This window comes from Marmota monax, unplaced genomic scaffold (genome assembly GCF_021218885.2).
Source record: "Marmota monax isolate L192 unplaced genomic scaffold, Marmota_monax_Labrador192_F-V1.1 WCK01_AAM20220418_F8-fsc00112, whole genome shotgun sequence".
NCBI lineage: Eukaryota > Metazoa > Chordata > Mammalia > Rodentia > Sciuridae > Marmota > Marmota monax.
In genome coordinates, this window is record NW_026692073.1 from 1,210,261 (window position 1) to 1,225,047 (window position 14,787).

The 14,787-nt window shown below is 37.0% G+C and overlaps 1 protein-coding gene across 3 annotated transcripts in view; it reads right to left on the bottom strand.

Annotated features, from left to right (window-relative positions):
- Nucleotides 1-12,068, bottom strand: part of G3bp2 (G3BP stress granule assembly factor 2) — a 31,788-nt gene extending 19,720 nt beyond the window's left edge. For 2 of the 3 annotated variants that reach the window (XM_046458730.2, XM_046458714.2), the window contains exon 1: nt 11,853-12,068. The gene's annotated coding sequence lies outside the window, so the exon portion shown is untranslated. The remainder of the gene's footprint in view (nt 1-11,852) is intronic. The other variant, XM_058584184.1, reaches the window with a different exon arrangement.
- Nucleotides 12,069-14,787: the final 2,719 nt, after the last annotated feature.

Sequence of the window (14,787 nt, forward strand, 5' to 3'; positions counted from 1 at the left end):
AAGTCAAAATACATTTAAGATTCATTGTAAAAAAGTTCAAGAGAGGCTTCAAATTGCTCACTATATATAAAGTCACTGAAGTATGCTGGTCATAATAGTATCAACTGAAATCAAAAGTGAAGAAGAGATAACCAATACTCAATTTATCATTATTCAGTAAGTTATTATTTAGCATAACTTATTCAAAGAAACTCAAATGGTGAATGAGATAATGTATAAAATGAGTTATGTATAGTCCACTATTTGTTTTAAAGTGAGGAAGAAGCTCCCCAGAGGATGGTAAGACAAAACGAAGATGTTACTAAGAAACTGTTTCAATACAATACTTACAGATCAGGTCTTTACCACTCTTACTTAAAATGACTCAATTCAGAAAGCCAAGATATAATTAATTGATGGAAATCAAGCAGAAAGTGAAGGTACTAGAGAAAAGAAGAAAGAAAAAACCCTACTACTTATTTACGGACTAATACATGTGTCTTTCATGAGCAACTGCCTTTTTTTACCCACCTTCCATTTCTCTGCCCATCTTCCAATTTTCTCCCCTTGAGAAGGGAGATTAGTTCAACAAATAAGGAATGGCATCAAAAAAGTATTTGGTATAGATTACAGATGGGCCACAGAACAAGTAGTTTGAATAGGTGGGGAAAATATATTGATATTACTCAATTTTGTAACACATACATAGCCAGTGCATATAAGAAAAAAAAGCCAAATTACACTCAGAATAAAATGTGATTACAAATAAAAAGAATAGTGTGCTTTTTATTCTTCATGGCTATGTAACCCAACTAACTGATAAATGATTATTGGATTTGGATGTTTCTTTTTTTCTTTTTAAAGTCATCAAAATAAAGTTCAGAACACAAGAGTGAGGAAAAAAACGTATCTATGATCATGAAAAAGTCTCAACCTTCCTGAATCTCAATTTCCTAAAATAAAAATTGAGAAGAAATCTCTGGTCAACCCTAGAAGACCACACACAGTATAAAAACAATCTTAGAGGTTGCTCTTGCACCTTTAAAGATAAGAGCAATTATCACCACTGCTTTACAGAAAGTGACATTTCATGTATTAAACCCCATTTCTTGCAATGACACCTGAAAACAGGGAGATTGCACTGTGTAGTAAGACACAATATAAAATTTATCCTGGCTCTGGATAAACAAATCTTTTGTGAATTAAAAACATTAGCAATACTATTTATTTATACAGATCCTAAGATGCTTATATCAGCTTCATTTCACTTTACAGAGCCTGGAACACCTTTTAGAGACTAAGGTCATTCTATTCTTTTACTCTGCCTACCCTACCTCAAGTCCCTGTGAATTTTTAATCAATATCCCTTTTATTCATTACAGTTTCTTAAAATTTTTCCTTTCCATTTGCCTAGACTTAATTCCTGAAGCACATCTACTCCAGCTCTCATAAGAAACTGCTCAAAAATCAACTGTCACCCATTCTTTATGAATCTCTCAATAATAAACATTGAGTGTGTCAATAATACACATTGAGAGGTAGTAAAGGAAGAAATAAGAAACACAAATAAGACCCCCCAAAAAAGTCACACTAGGCTTTAGATTCTACATAATATATTCATCTCCTCAACTTCAAAATAACTTTTTTTTTTTTTTTAAACTGGGTATCATGGCACACAATTATAATCCCTATTTGGGTGGCCAAGGCAAAATCCTAAGTTTGAATCAGCCTGGGCAACTTAGGCAAGACAGTTTATCAAAGTAATAAAAATGACTATGGATGTAGCTCAGTAGTAGAGTGCTTGCCTAGTATGAGGCAGGCCCTGAGTTCAATTCCCAGTACCACTAAGAAACAAGAACAACAAAAATAATGAAGCCCACCCCCCCCACACACACACACACACAAATTATGGCTTTTCCTGCTAATGAAAACTTCAACTTTTAGGCAATAAATATAGAGCTTATTTAAATTTACTTTTGAAACTGAGAATAAAGGAAGTTTAGTAAATCAGTAATATAATGGGGCTGCCTCCAAGTTAAACAATCTCAGGTTATGTTAACACAGACGCAAAGTCTAAAATGAGGTGACAGTTCTGAGATAAATACAAATTACAGGAAGGTAGATTTGGATTCAATATAATGCAAGAATAACCAGTTATTCAAATATCCAACAGTTACTTCATAAACAGACAGTCACTCTAGGTTTTCCAGACATTAACTGAACAAGTTAGCAGAAATATAGTAAAGGGATCCAAAAGAGTAAGATTAGGTTGTTCCAACACTAAGATTCTAGAAGTCTGTTAAAAAGAATCGAACTTTTGCCTAATCATCTACAGTTATTTCATATCTTCCTACCTATAATGATTGAAACACTCTGCATTCATCTGGGCCCAGTTAAAATATTGTCCTCCTGAAAATCTTCCACAATCCAACAGACTATAGCTCTTTCCTCTAATTTTCAAAGTTCTTTTGGCATTTATCATGGAAATTTATTAATCATATTCTGTCCTAAGTTACCAACTGTGCAACTAACTATCTTAGTCTTCTTCTCCATTTCCCTCTCAAATATTATAACTTAGCTCTTCCTTGAATGCAATTCTCTGGAATTTCACAATTCTTTGCAACCATCCAATGACTTCTGCAAATCCTCCACCTGTCTGAATTATCACAGTAGGCCACTTCCTCACCTAAATATAAAATTCCAATGACAGGGCAACTTTCCTTCTCACCAAAATGCTAAATCTTCACAATTCTATATTCTAACCTGTCCGGCAATTTCAGATATCCTAACAGCTTCAGCTGTCTCTAGTGTGTGCACGTATACATATACATACATAAACACACACACACATATATATATATACAGTTTTTACCCTACGCTCAGACTTTACATTTCTAACCATGTGCTAAATACCATACGATTCCATAAGCAACTCAATTATACACACCTTCAATATAGAGACATCTATTTTCTGATCTCCATTATGGTGTCTCCTCCTTCTAGGTGAAGGCTTAGTTGTTAAGTGACTTTCCCTCTTTAAGCTTTGCCTTTCAAACTATGAAATCCTGACAACTCAAATCTCTTGGAATTGTCCCCTCCATTTCACTCCCACTGAATTAATTCAGATTGTATAGATCTTCCTCAAAAGTCTTCCAGTACAAAAAAGAAGAAGTAATAGTAGTCATCTTCCAAGCTCCTGTATCATGTATAGAATACATTGTACAGAGTAAAATCTTAACACCTGAATTCAGTTCGGCATATTAGGCCCTCCAAGGAAATACACTGACAATTCAAGGTTCTAACCAACTTTTCAAATGTATATCCTACTACATTTCTCACTCCTGTAACAACAGTTATTTATACTTTGCCATTCAATATCATTCTCTGAATTTTCATTCTCTGGGACTTTATCTTAATTATGTTGTTCAACAGAAGCTTGAGTGAATGAGACATGCAACAACCAAAAAAAAAAAAAAATCATTCTATATACTGAATATCTACTATATGTGTGCCAAAAACCATACGAGGAAAAACAGTAGTGAAAAGGACAGACGTGCTCTGTTCAAAGGAATTTAAAACACAATGAAATAGAGAATTCCTAAACATAATTATCTTATATGATAAAATTATAAACCCTCCACCAAGAATATATACTGCTTGAATTAGAACAGGAGTAGAACTATGACAAGCACAAAATGAGAATTCAATATTCACAACCAGAATTAAAAGAAGTTGTAGATAATGTCTTCCTAAAACTTCATACCAACAAATCTTTCCTCTCCCAATTTCAAAAACCTACTCAAGGTCTTATCCCAATTCCACCTGGTCTTCCTATCTTTGTTCTCCAGGCAAAATTAATTACTCCTTTCTATTAGTATTATACATATATTTCTTCTTTAGTTTTTATTAATACCCCTAGCATGACCATCTCCTATTTAGAAGACCCCCTCTATATTAATGCTGAGTGTAAGTCTGGCACAGTTATGCTCCTAAGAGATGCTTAAAAGACATTTTCCTTGCAGCATCTACCATTACTTTGCATAAGAGATTAGACAAAAATTTTGAATGCATCTGATACTAAAGACCTCTTTAGAACAAAGAAACAACTTATTAAAACACAAAGACAATGCCAAACACAGTTCACATGCCTGTAACTCCAATGACTCAGGAGGCTGAGGCAGGAAGATTATAAATTCGAGGCTGACCATCTCAAAAATAAAAAGGTCTGGGAATATAGCTTCTGGATACAACAAAACAACACAACACAAAGATATTTCAATAGTAAATTAAGTTGTTATGGGGGAAATGTTAATACATTAAACCGTTAAATGATTAGCCATGCAATTTCAAAATGATTCTAAAAGTCCATTTTCTACATTCCCACGCTTTTTTATATATAAAATGTCCATAAGTACACATTTACATGAAAACATACTACTCCTAATAAGTTAAGTTAGAAATGAGAGTTTTGTGATCAATTAAAGGTCCAAATAAATTAAGTATAGCAGGTTATCACGAATAATTTTTCTTTATTTCTTTTAGTCCTTGGGATTGAACCCAGGGATTCACACATTTGGAAAGTGCTCTACCACAGAGTTATATCTCCAGTCCTTTTTTAAAATTTTATTTTGAGACAGTATTGCTAAATTACCCAGGCAAGCCTTGAATTTTCAATCCTCCTGCCTCTGCAGCTCAGATTATAGGATTGTGCCACCAAGCCCAGTTTAATAATTTTTAGAACTTTTTAAGATAACTATACTTGAGAAATTAAGCATTACAATAGACTCCCACATACACAGTCAATCTATCTGCAAGGGCATCGAGGTAACTTATGTAGTTTTTTTCAATAAAATGACTCTGAAATACCCAACATTCATAGAAAAAAAAAAAATAAATTTGACCTATATTGTGTACCATGTATCAAAATTAACTGGAAATGGACCACAGACCTCAATTAAAACCTAAAACTCTAGCTTTTAGAAGAAAACACAGGAGAAAGTCACTGTTACTGGAAGATTTTTCATAAGACACAAAAAACACAAAAGAAAAAAAAACATGACTTGAACTTTCATTAAAATTTAAAACTGCCCATTTAAAGACATCATTAAGATTGATGTATGTACATTCCATGTATGTATTATGTCAAAATACATTCTGCTGTCATGTATGACTAAAAAAAAAAATAAAGACATCATTAAGAATGTAGGGTACATGCCTATAATCCCAGAAATTTGGGAAGCTGGGGAAGAAGAATCTCAAGTTGGAGGCCAGCCTCAGCATCTTAGTGATGAGACCCTTTCAAAATAAAAAATTGAAAAAGGCTCAGGAGGGGCTGGGGATGTGGCTCAAGCTGTAGCACGCTCGCCTGGCATGCCTGAGGCCTGGCATGCGCCGGGTTTGATCCTCAGCACCACATACAAGCAAAGGTGTTGTGTCCGCTGAAAACTGAAAAATAAACGTTGAAAAATTCTCTTTCTCTCTCTCTCTCTTAAAAAAAAAAAAGAAAAGAAAAAGGCTCAGGAATATAGTTCAGTGATAGAACACTTTGGATTCAATTCCCAGTACCATGAATAATACTGATAATAATAAAAACAGCATCAAGTAAATAAAAAGATTGGCCTGAAAGAAGGTATCAGTACAATGTGTCTGATAAAAAACTTTTTTTTGTAGTTGTAGTTGTACATAGTACTTTTATTTATTTATTTTTACGTGTTGATGAAGATCAAACCCAGGGCCTCACACGTGCTATGCGAGCGCTCTACCACTGAGCCACAACCCCAGCCCATAAAAACCTTTTTTAAATCCAGAATATATAGAGAATTCTTAATCAGAATGTTAAAAATCCAATTTAAAACATGTGCAAAAGATTTGAATATACACTTCACTAAGATAAACACATGAAAGATGATCAAAATCACTAATCATTAGAAAAAATGCAGTAAAACCACAATGACATAACACATCTGTAATAATGGGTAACATTAAAAAATCTAAAATCACCAATAACTGGAAGGATGGAGAATAACTGGTAAAAAAGGAAAATAGATATGCTTGAAAGAACAACATGACAGTGTCTTAAAAATTAAACATACACACACCACATTAAGCAGTAATCCCATGCCAATGTATTTACCTAAGAAAAATGAAAGCATTTTGTCCATAAAATAATCTTTGTATTATTTGTTGTAGCTTATTAATAAACACCCTCAAGCTACAAACAAACCAAATGTCTACTAGCCGGGTGAATGAATGAACAATTCTAGTAAATCCCAAAATCAAATAATACAACATAGAAAGGAATGGAGACGTGCAAGAACATGAATTAAGTTTCAAAAGCATTACTCTAAGCTAAAGAAACCAGACACAAAAGACTAACATTCTACTTATAATGACATTCTATAAAAGGCAAAACTTTTACTGACACATCAGATCAAGAGCAGGAGGTACATGGAAGTTAAAAGACTGTAATAGGGCACAACGGAACTTCTGGGGTGATGGGAATATATTCTAGCTTGATTGTGGTGATGATTTCATGATTGTATGTCTGTCTAAAGCCATACAACTGCACACAAAATTGGTTTTTATTGTTCATAAATTATGCCCCAATTTTTAAAACTTTGCAATACAATTATGGTTCATTAGGTCAATTACTTCTCGGACACTTATGAATATACTACATAACAAGTATTTATACAAAAGAAACATGGTATCCTATAATCAACAATCACAGTATAAAAAGTTTATTTAAAAGACTATCTTTTATCTATTAGATTTTCAAAAATGAAAATAATTCATAATATTCAGTATTATCAAGGGTGTAGGGGGAAAATAGGCTCTTTCATATATGGTGCTGGTAAAAATATGAGTTGTTACAACTTTTCGGAGACTGTAATTTGACAGTTTAATTCAAATTGATTATGGTATTATGTATTCATTAAAAATATAAAAACGGGCATGGTGGCACACATCTGTCATCCCAACCAATCAGGAAAGCTAGCTGAGCAGGAGGATTACAAGGCTGAGACAAGGCTGAGGCAAGCCTGGGCAACTTAGCCAGACCCTGTCTCAAAATAAAATAAAGAGGGCCAGGGATGTAGCTCACTGATAGAGTGCTTGCATTACATGCACAAAGCATTCTATCCCTAGTACTGCCCCAAAAAGAAAAGAATTGTAACTGTAGAAAACAATGTCCACAAAACTTAATAATCATAAATTGTAGAACAATGATATGAATCCTGTCTTTTGAAAAATGTATGGTATGGAAACAACTGAGTTAAAGGCGTGGGGAGGGAAGTCTACATATATTGCTGTCTGCTACAAAAAGCATAATGTTAAATTTGTAAGTTTTAAAATCATCTCTCTAAATTCTCATTCCACTCCTAATAACCAGCTAACATATGCACGTTACTAGTTCGAAATATTTTCCTAGGATAAAAATGTAAAAACAAAAGTGTGAAAACCCAGGCTGGGGCAGAGCACTTCTTTTTTTTTTTTTTTTAACACATTAGTTCTTATTTTCCAAATCTACCTCATTTTTTTTAACTTATTTATTTATTTTATGTGGTGCTGAGGATTGAACCCAGTGCCTCACATGTACAAGGCAAGTGCCCTACCACTGAGCCACAACCTCAGCTCCCCCACCCCCCACCCCGGGGCAGAGGACTTTATGCATGAGACCTTAAGGTCTCATTGCTAACATGGCAGAAAAAAAGAAGTGTGAAAATTCATTTAGCACTACAGTAAAATTAACAAGTATTCATTACCATTATGCCAACATTAGTGACAATATATCTGACAAAATATTATTTAATGCTAAGTCAGTGTATTTACAATGCTACTAATTGAAAATTAAATTTAGGAAATGGAAATGGTGGAACATACTAAAAACACCATACCAGAATTAAAAATGATCAGTTATATAGAAAAATAAAAGGAAAATTTACTCCTAGATCCTAAAAGCACTCTTCACTTTAATGCTTCTAAATGATAAACTGTGGAAACATCAGTATAATGGTTCACATGTCAAAGACTACAGAACCATAACACAAAAACATTGAAAAAAAAGAAATATTTACAACCAAGGTTAGGATTTCAATCATGTAAAAGCAATGTGGGCAAAAGAATGAAAATTAATTTAAATTCACTAAAGATAGCAAAATAACCATCAGAACAGATTATAACAGAAAGGCAACATAATCTAAGAAAAATAAATTTGTATTCCGTCAATTCTTATTAGTTACCAGGACCTCTGAAACAGCTTCTCTCCATGTTTTTATTAAAGGATTTCTCCACAACAATACAGTATAAAATGGCTACATCTTCAGGAAATCTAATTTTAACTGTTATCTTCAAATACCTGGCCACAACTTTTAAAGTTTCAGATTTCAGAGCATTCCAGCTTTTGAATTAGAGGTGTTCAACTGGTGAAAACTATGCAAATACTCCAAACTCTAAATACCCCAAAATCTGAGTACTTCTGGTCCCAAGCATTTCAGATAAGGCACATTCAACCTTTGTAAGCATCAAAACAATCAAAAATTCACTCACTACAAATTACCTGCATGAAAAGTTCAAGTCATTCTTTGGTGGCTATTTCAAAACAAAGACTGCTAAGAAGAAACCACATATCACATTTCCTTTTTTTTTTTTTTTAAGTCTAATAATCCAAATGAAATGACATATATAAAAGAAAAAACTAGAAATATAAGCTTTCAGCCCTGAAAGATTGCATGTATTACATCTTGCTTCTTATAGAAAGAATATTTCTAATAACAGGTTGCATTTCTCTTTACCAGAAATTGTGTTTTCTAAGGATATACCAGTGGCAGGACCCACTTACCTCCACTATAGGATGCTTACTCCTATTTTCCCTGGAGTCTGACTATCTGGACTCACAGAGATCAGGTCAATGCCTATTCTCACTGAGTCAAGGACTATACATACCTATTTTTCAACGGTCTGTCCCATATTAATACTGCAACTTTCTAAAATTCCTAATGGTCTTTGTTAAAAGTGACCTTAACAATCAAAGTACTATACCTTTTTAAAGCAGTGACCTCCAATTTGTTGTGGCAGAACACGAAAGGGCTAAAAATTATAGTAATAAAAATAAATAACAAAGGGAAGTTATGGATTAACCCTCTTTTAGGCTCCAAAGGTGAGGGAGTAAGTTTTGATATTCAGAAGCTACTGAAGTAGCTAAACATCAAGAAATGGAAATGTTTGCAAAATAAAAGCAATGTGTTTATATTATGCATTAAAATTTAACAAGTAACCTGTATGTTCCTTTATTTCTTTGAAATAGGTAGGTACCTTAGTTATAGATACAAGAAAAAGGATGTGAAATAGGGTCTCCTGCCTCTAGTGATGTTTTGATGACACCTAATTAAGAACATCTGGTTTGAAAGAACAGCCAAAGGACCAAGAACACAAAAAAAATTAATTTTAAAAAGCCAACTCTCAAAATTATTTGGAACTGGTTAGGAGGAGTAAAAATCAAAGGAATAGGACAATAATGGAATAGGAAGTATAAAAGTCATTCCAAACATACCTACTACGGTATGAGAATAGGCTTCTATCCCAGCACAGTGGCACATACCTGTATTCCCAGCAGCTCGGGAGGCTGAGGCAGGAGGATCACAAGTTCAAAGTCAGCCTCACCAACAGTGAGACACCAAGCAACTCAATGAGACCCTGTCTCTAAATAAAAATACAAAATAGAGCTAGGGATATGGCTCAGTGGTTGAGTGCCCCTGAATTCAATCCCCAGTACCATCCCCCCTCAAAAAAAAAAAAAGGGTTTCTACTCAAAACTTTAAGTTCAGAAGTAATCCTCAAATTTGTACCTTTCAAAAGAAAAGGGGTCACTGTTTTCATAGCCATTCAGCATAAAATATGTAAAAAAGTCTTTTTAAATCAATTTAGAAAATAGAATTCTGCAAGATAAATAAGCTGTTTAGAATCTAAAACCACTATTTGTATTTATAAATTTCCAGTTAACTGATTCTGAAATTTTGATTTTTAATCTCTCATAAATCAAATATGTATTACAAATGTTTCCTGCTACCAACAAACCAACAATTTCTTTAAACCAGAAGTTGCCTACTGACAATTCAACTCTTCAGGTTCTAAGTAAACACTTAAATTAATGTCTAGTTGACTATTCAATGACTTTTCTTCTTCCTTATCTGCTATTTCTGATCCCTATCCACTCCACAAGCATTCTGGTTCACTCCATTCCTAGTGCTTTTCTTGATGTTTGCTCTCCACCATTCACATTTCAACCCCGAATATTCAACAACTTAAAACATTACAAGTCTGAGACAGTAAGCAATCCATCTGAGGTATTCACTGTCCCTACAAATCCTTGATAATTTTTCAGAATTAAATAACTTGTTGAGTTTAAGTCATTAACAAAAGAACACAAATGACTAATACTAAAAATTTAAGAAAACGTATGGTAATATTGCCAAGACAACACATAATTCAATCCTTAAAGTTCCAACTGATCAAACCTCCTTAAGATCAAGAGTTTTGGATATCAAAAGGTACACTGGATTTGGCAAGTCCAAATGTTTACTTAGAAACTTTGTTCACAAGCCTAAGACTATATTAACTGCCAAATATGGAGATGGACAAGGATTTACCATCATCTCCCATTCTAGTAGACTGTGTTCCCTTAATTGCTGTTAATGGTTCCTAGATCAGGTACTTGCAATTCTAACGTTTGAAAGACCAGAATGAGGTATTGTGCCTTTAACCTAAAACCAGTATTTTAACCCAAGTTAATGTCAATCACATTTCGGGAAATAATGGGACAACTTTCCTATTACAGCTTAAGTGCACGTGCAAAAGCACCTTGCCAAAATTCCGTTAAAAATCTAGTCACATCTTGGAGGAAAATCGATCTATGCGGAAAATTGTAGACGCGAATCTATATTCGCCCCAAAGCAGCATAGGGCCATCTTAAGAAATGTGCTTTTAGGGACGCAGGAAAAATTCGATCTGATTCCACTAACAAAATTCACAATCTAGGGAAGCTTAACTTCCCCTCCGTCCCCCTTGCTCCACGGGGGGGGGGGAGTGGAAGGAGAGAAACCCATTCCCAAAAACACCCAAATTTCTACTCCTGGGTCAACAGTCCTCTGCATAACAAGGGGACGAAGAAGGCACGCGTTAAGACCCTAGTATCCGAACGCGTTCGGAATAAACCCGAAGGGAGCGGGGGTGTCATAGACGCCGGAACACTAAGCTCCGGGCAAGCGAAGCGGCGGCTGCCTTCAAACCGGGATTCTGTTTCCTTGCACAGAAATGGTGCCCGGAGGCCGCTACTTTCGCATCTGCGTCGCTTCTGCCTCCGCCGACACAGCCTCTTTTCCCCTCCCCCACGGGCGGGGCGGCGACAGCGTCCCCACTCCGAAGCAACCAGGAATAAGAGGCGCAAATGACTCGGAGACAAGGCTGGTGGCCTCCCCACCTCACAACATCATCTCTAGAAAGCCCACTCCCCCGTTTCCCGCATTAAGCTTTCATCGCTCCTTCGGGAGTTGCTGAGTCCCTCTGACCACCTCGCCATCTCATCCCTACACCAAATCCTAGCCCCACCTGTGCCCTCGGAGACCTCCGTCCGCACCACGCGCACTGGTCACCTTCCTTCCTACAAGGCCTCCCATTCCTCACCTTTTGAGGAAAGGCTTGGGTTCTCTCACGCACACACCGCAGCGTAGGCAGCCGGTAAGAACAATGTCTCTCTCTGCCGCAACACCTCGGACACCAGAGCTTACACACTGGACGTTGCCGCGAGCCGCGGAGCGCGAAGGAAATGTCCCCTTCCGACCACCACACCGACCTCCCCTCCCGGCCCCCGTACACACCTCCAACCAACAGCGGCGGCGGGTACGTCGCGCGGAGGTGAGCAGGAGAATAGCCGAGGATCGGCTGCAGCGGATTCTTCTCGCTCGCTGCCTCCTCCCCAGGACAAACCAGAAGCCTCGGAAGCCGGAGAACCGCGAGATCGCTTCCCTCACAACCACCTCTTCCCGGGCGCCAGACGCTGCGGCGAACGACAAGGAACACGGACGTCCCGCCCCCTTTGCCACCGCCCCCTCTTATTGTTTTACCCCTGCCGAAAGGGCCAGGGAACCCCCCAGCACAGCGTCAGCCAATCACACATCTCCTTGGTGAGCCGGACCCAACCTTCTCGCGTCCCTCTGCGGAGCAGGCGCAGTACGCCGCCGCGCTCGCGTACCCTGGCGCCCGGAAAGCCGGGGAACCGGAACCGGCCTAAAGCCGGGGCGAGAGTCCGCTGATTTGACGTCACAAGGAGGCCGCTTTCTCCTGCGTTGGGGCTCCAGCCTCTCGGCCCTTCTTCCAGATGGCGCGAACAACAGCTGCTTCCCTGCGGCGCTATGTCTTGCAGATTTATATTCCTGGTCCCTTTAGTAATGTTAATACGGAGGGAATTTAGTAATCTCTCTGAACTAGGTGTTTTCAGTTTGCTGCTCTAGAGGAGCTTTAAGTCGAGCCTGTGGTTTCAGCTGTTTATACACAAAACTCATTTATTAATACATTCTAGGAAATAGAAAGTCATATCCTAATAGTTCAAAACAATTTAAGTTGCAAGCCTACTAAGTGCTAGGCCCTGGGGTACTGGAAAAATGTGACATGGTCTCTACAGAAAGAAAAAGACTGTTTCTTTGTCCATTATGTATTTATGCATAGCTAAGTACATATTAAGCATTTTATGGTATTAAGGCTAAAAGGTTTGAAATCCCAGGAAATATTAAGATTACAATCTTGTCCCACCTCTAGGACCAGACTTGCCCCCAGGACTTAAGGATGGACAATGACTCCTGGTTTTGATTACTGGAAATAACCAAATCTTTAAAGATGCCACTTTATCCCTTTCTGGAAACTTATTTTCAGAGAACCTCGGGACAGCGGAAGAATTTTGGAATGCAGAGAAGCAAAAAAGGCGATTAAGAAAGAAATAACATTAATGCCTACGTACCAAACATGATGCAAACATACACATTTCATCAATTTTTCTTAACAATCCTAAAAGGATGATTTTAACTTAATTTACAAATGTAAAAACAGGTGCACAAAAGCAATACCAACTTTGGGGCCTCCAAAATCTACAATGGCTTTATCTTATATTACTTAATATTTTTGTTGTGTGCAAAATATATGGGCAAACCATCACTTTTATTAGCATCTCAATCAAGTAGAAAACTCTTGGAATAGACAATGGTGGCTTGGACTACTAGAAGTACTAATAGTGATGTGAAGTGTTTAATCCAGAACAAATTAAGGTAGAGGCTACAGGCTTCACTGACATTGGCTGTGTGGTATCAGAAAAGAGGGTATTCAAGGATGATTTAAAAGTTTTCAGCCTGAGTAACTAAATGAATCCCATTTATACTGGCTTCCCTGCCTAGTCTTTGGGAATTGGGTTGCTTCATGGAGGTTATTGAGATATTCCTTAAAGCATAATACATTACATGCAGATTACCTTTTAAATAAAAAGCACAGTTCTAATTACTATTTTTATGCCCACTTAACAGATAAGGAAATTGAGACTGGGGGTGTCAAGTAACTTACCCAAAGACACACAGCTACTATTTCAAACACAAGCAATCAACCTTCATAGTCCATGTTCTTAACCATAAGCTACATAGAACATTTCTACTGTATTAATTACCATATTTACTTATCTTCTCTACTGCTGACTAGCATTTTAATTGTTTCAAGTTTGGTACTCATGTGTAATGCTGTTATAAATATTCACCATGTACTCTGGTACAGTGATTCTCAGACCTTATAGTGCATCAGAATCACCTGGAGTGTTTGTTAAAACATGCCTCTCAGAGTTTCTGATTCAGCAGGTCTGTGCTAAAACCTGGTAATTTGCATTTCTCACAAGTTCTCAGGTGATGTTGCTACTGCTGCTCTAGAGGTTGGCAAACTTTGCTGTAAAGGACCAGAGAGTAAATATTTTAGGTTTTGAGAGACACCTGTGGTGTGGTCTTTGTTTCATATCCTGATCCACACCCCTTTATAAACCTTTTTCAAATGCAAGAAACTTTCTTAGCTTAGCTCTAGGGCTATACAAAAGCAGGCTCAAACAACCCCTAGTTTAGGGTCTACACCAAAAAGTGAATTGACTGGGAAAAAGAAGATTCAGCTATCTTCAGTTTTAGTAAGTAACTCTAACCTATTCTCCTAAGTAGTCCTCTGAATACCTCTGATAGTACTGATAGCCTCTTCCCAGGTTCAGGCTCCTTTCAACATTTTAGGATGATTGCAGTAGCTGCTTAATTAACCTTCCTGCCTCTCAAAATAACCTCCAGGAAGCAACCCAATTCCCAAAGACTAGCCAGGGAAGCCAGTATTAATGGGATTTATTTAGTCACTCAGGCTGAAAACTTTTAAATCATCCTTGAATACCCTCTTTTCTGATACCACACAGCCAATGTCAGTGAAGTCTGTAGCCTATACCTTCATTAAATCTGGATTAAACACTTCACATCACTATTAGTGCTACTAGTAGTCCAAGCCACCATTGTCTATTCCAAGAGTTTTCTACTTGATTGAGATGCTTTCAATTTTGTTTCATTGTCGTCCATCTCCCTCACAAGAGCCAGATCCTTTACAGCAGTAAATCAGATGAGATCCCAAAAATCTTCCAAGGGCAATACAAATATCAAGTACTTACCATGGCCTACCAGCCTACCTCATCTAATCCTTACCCATTACTTTCACCTCTCTTCTTACCACTATTCCTCTTATACCATTCCAGCTCCTCCT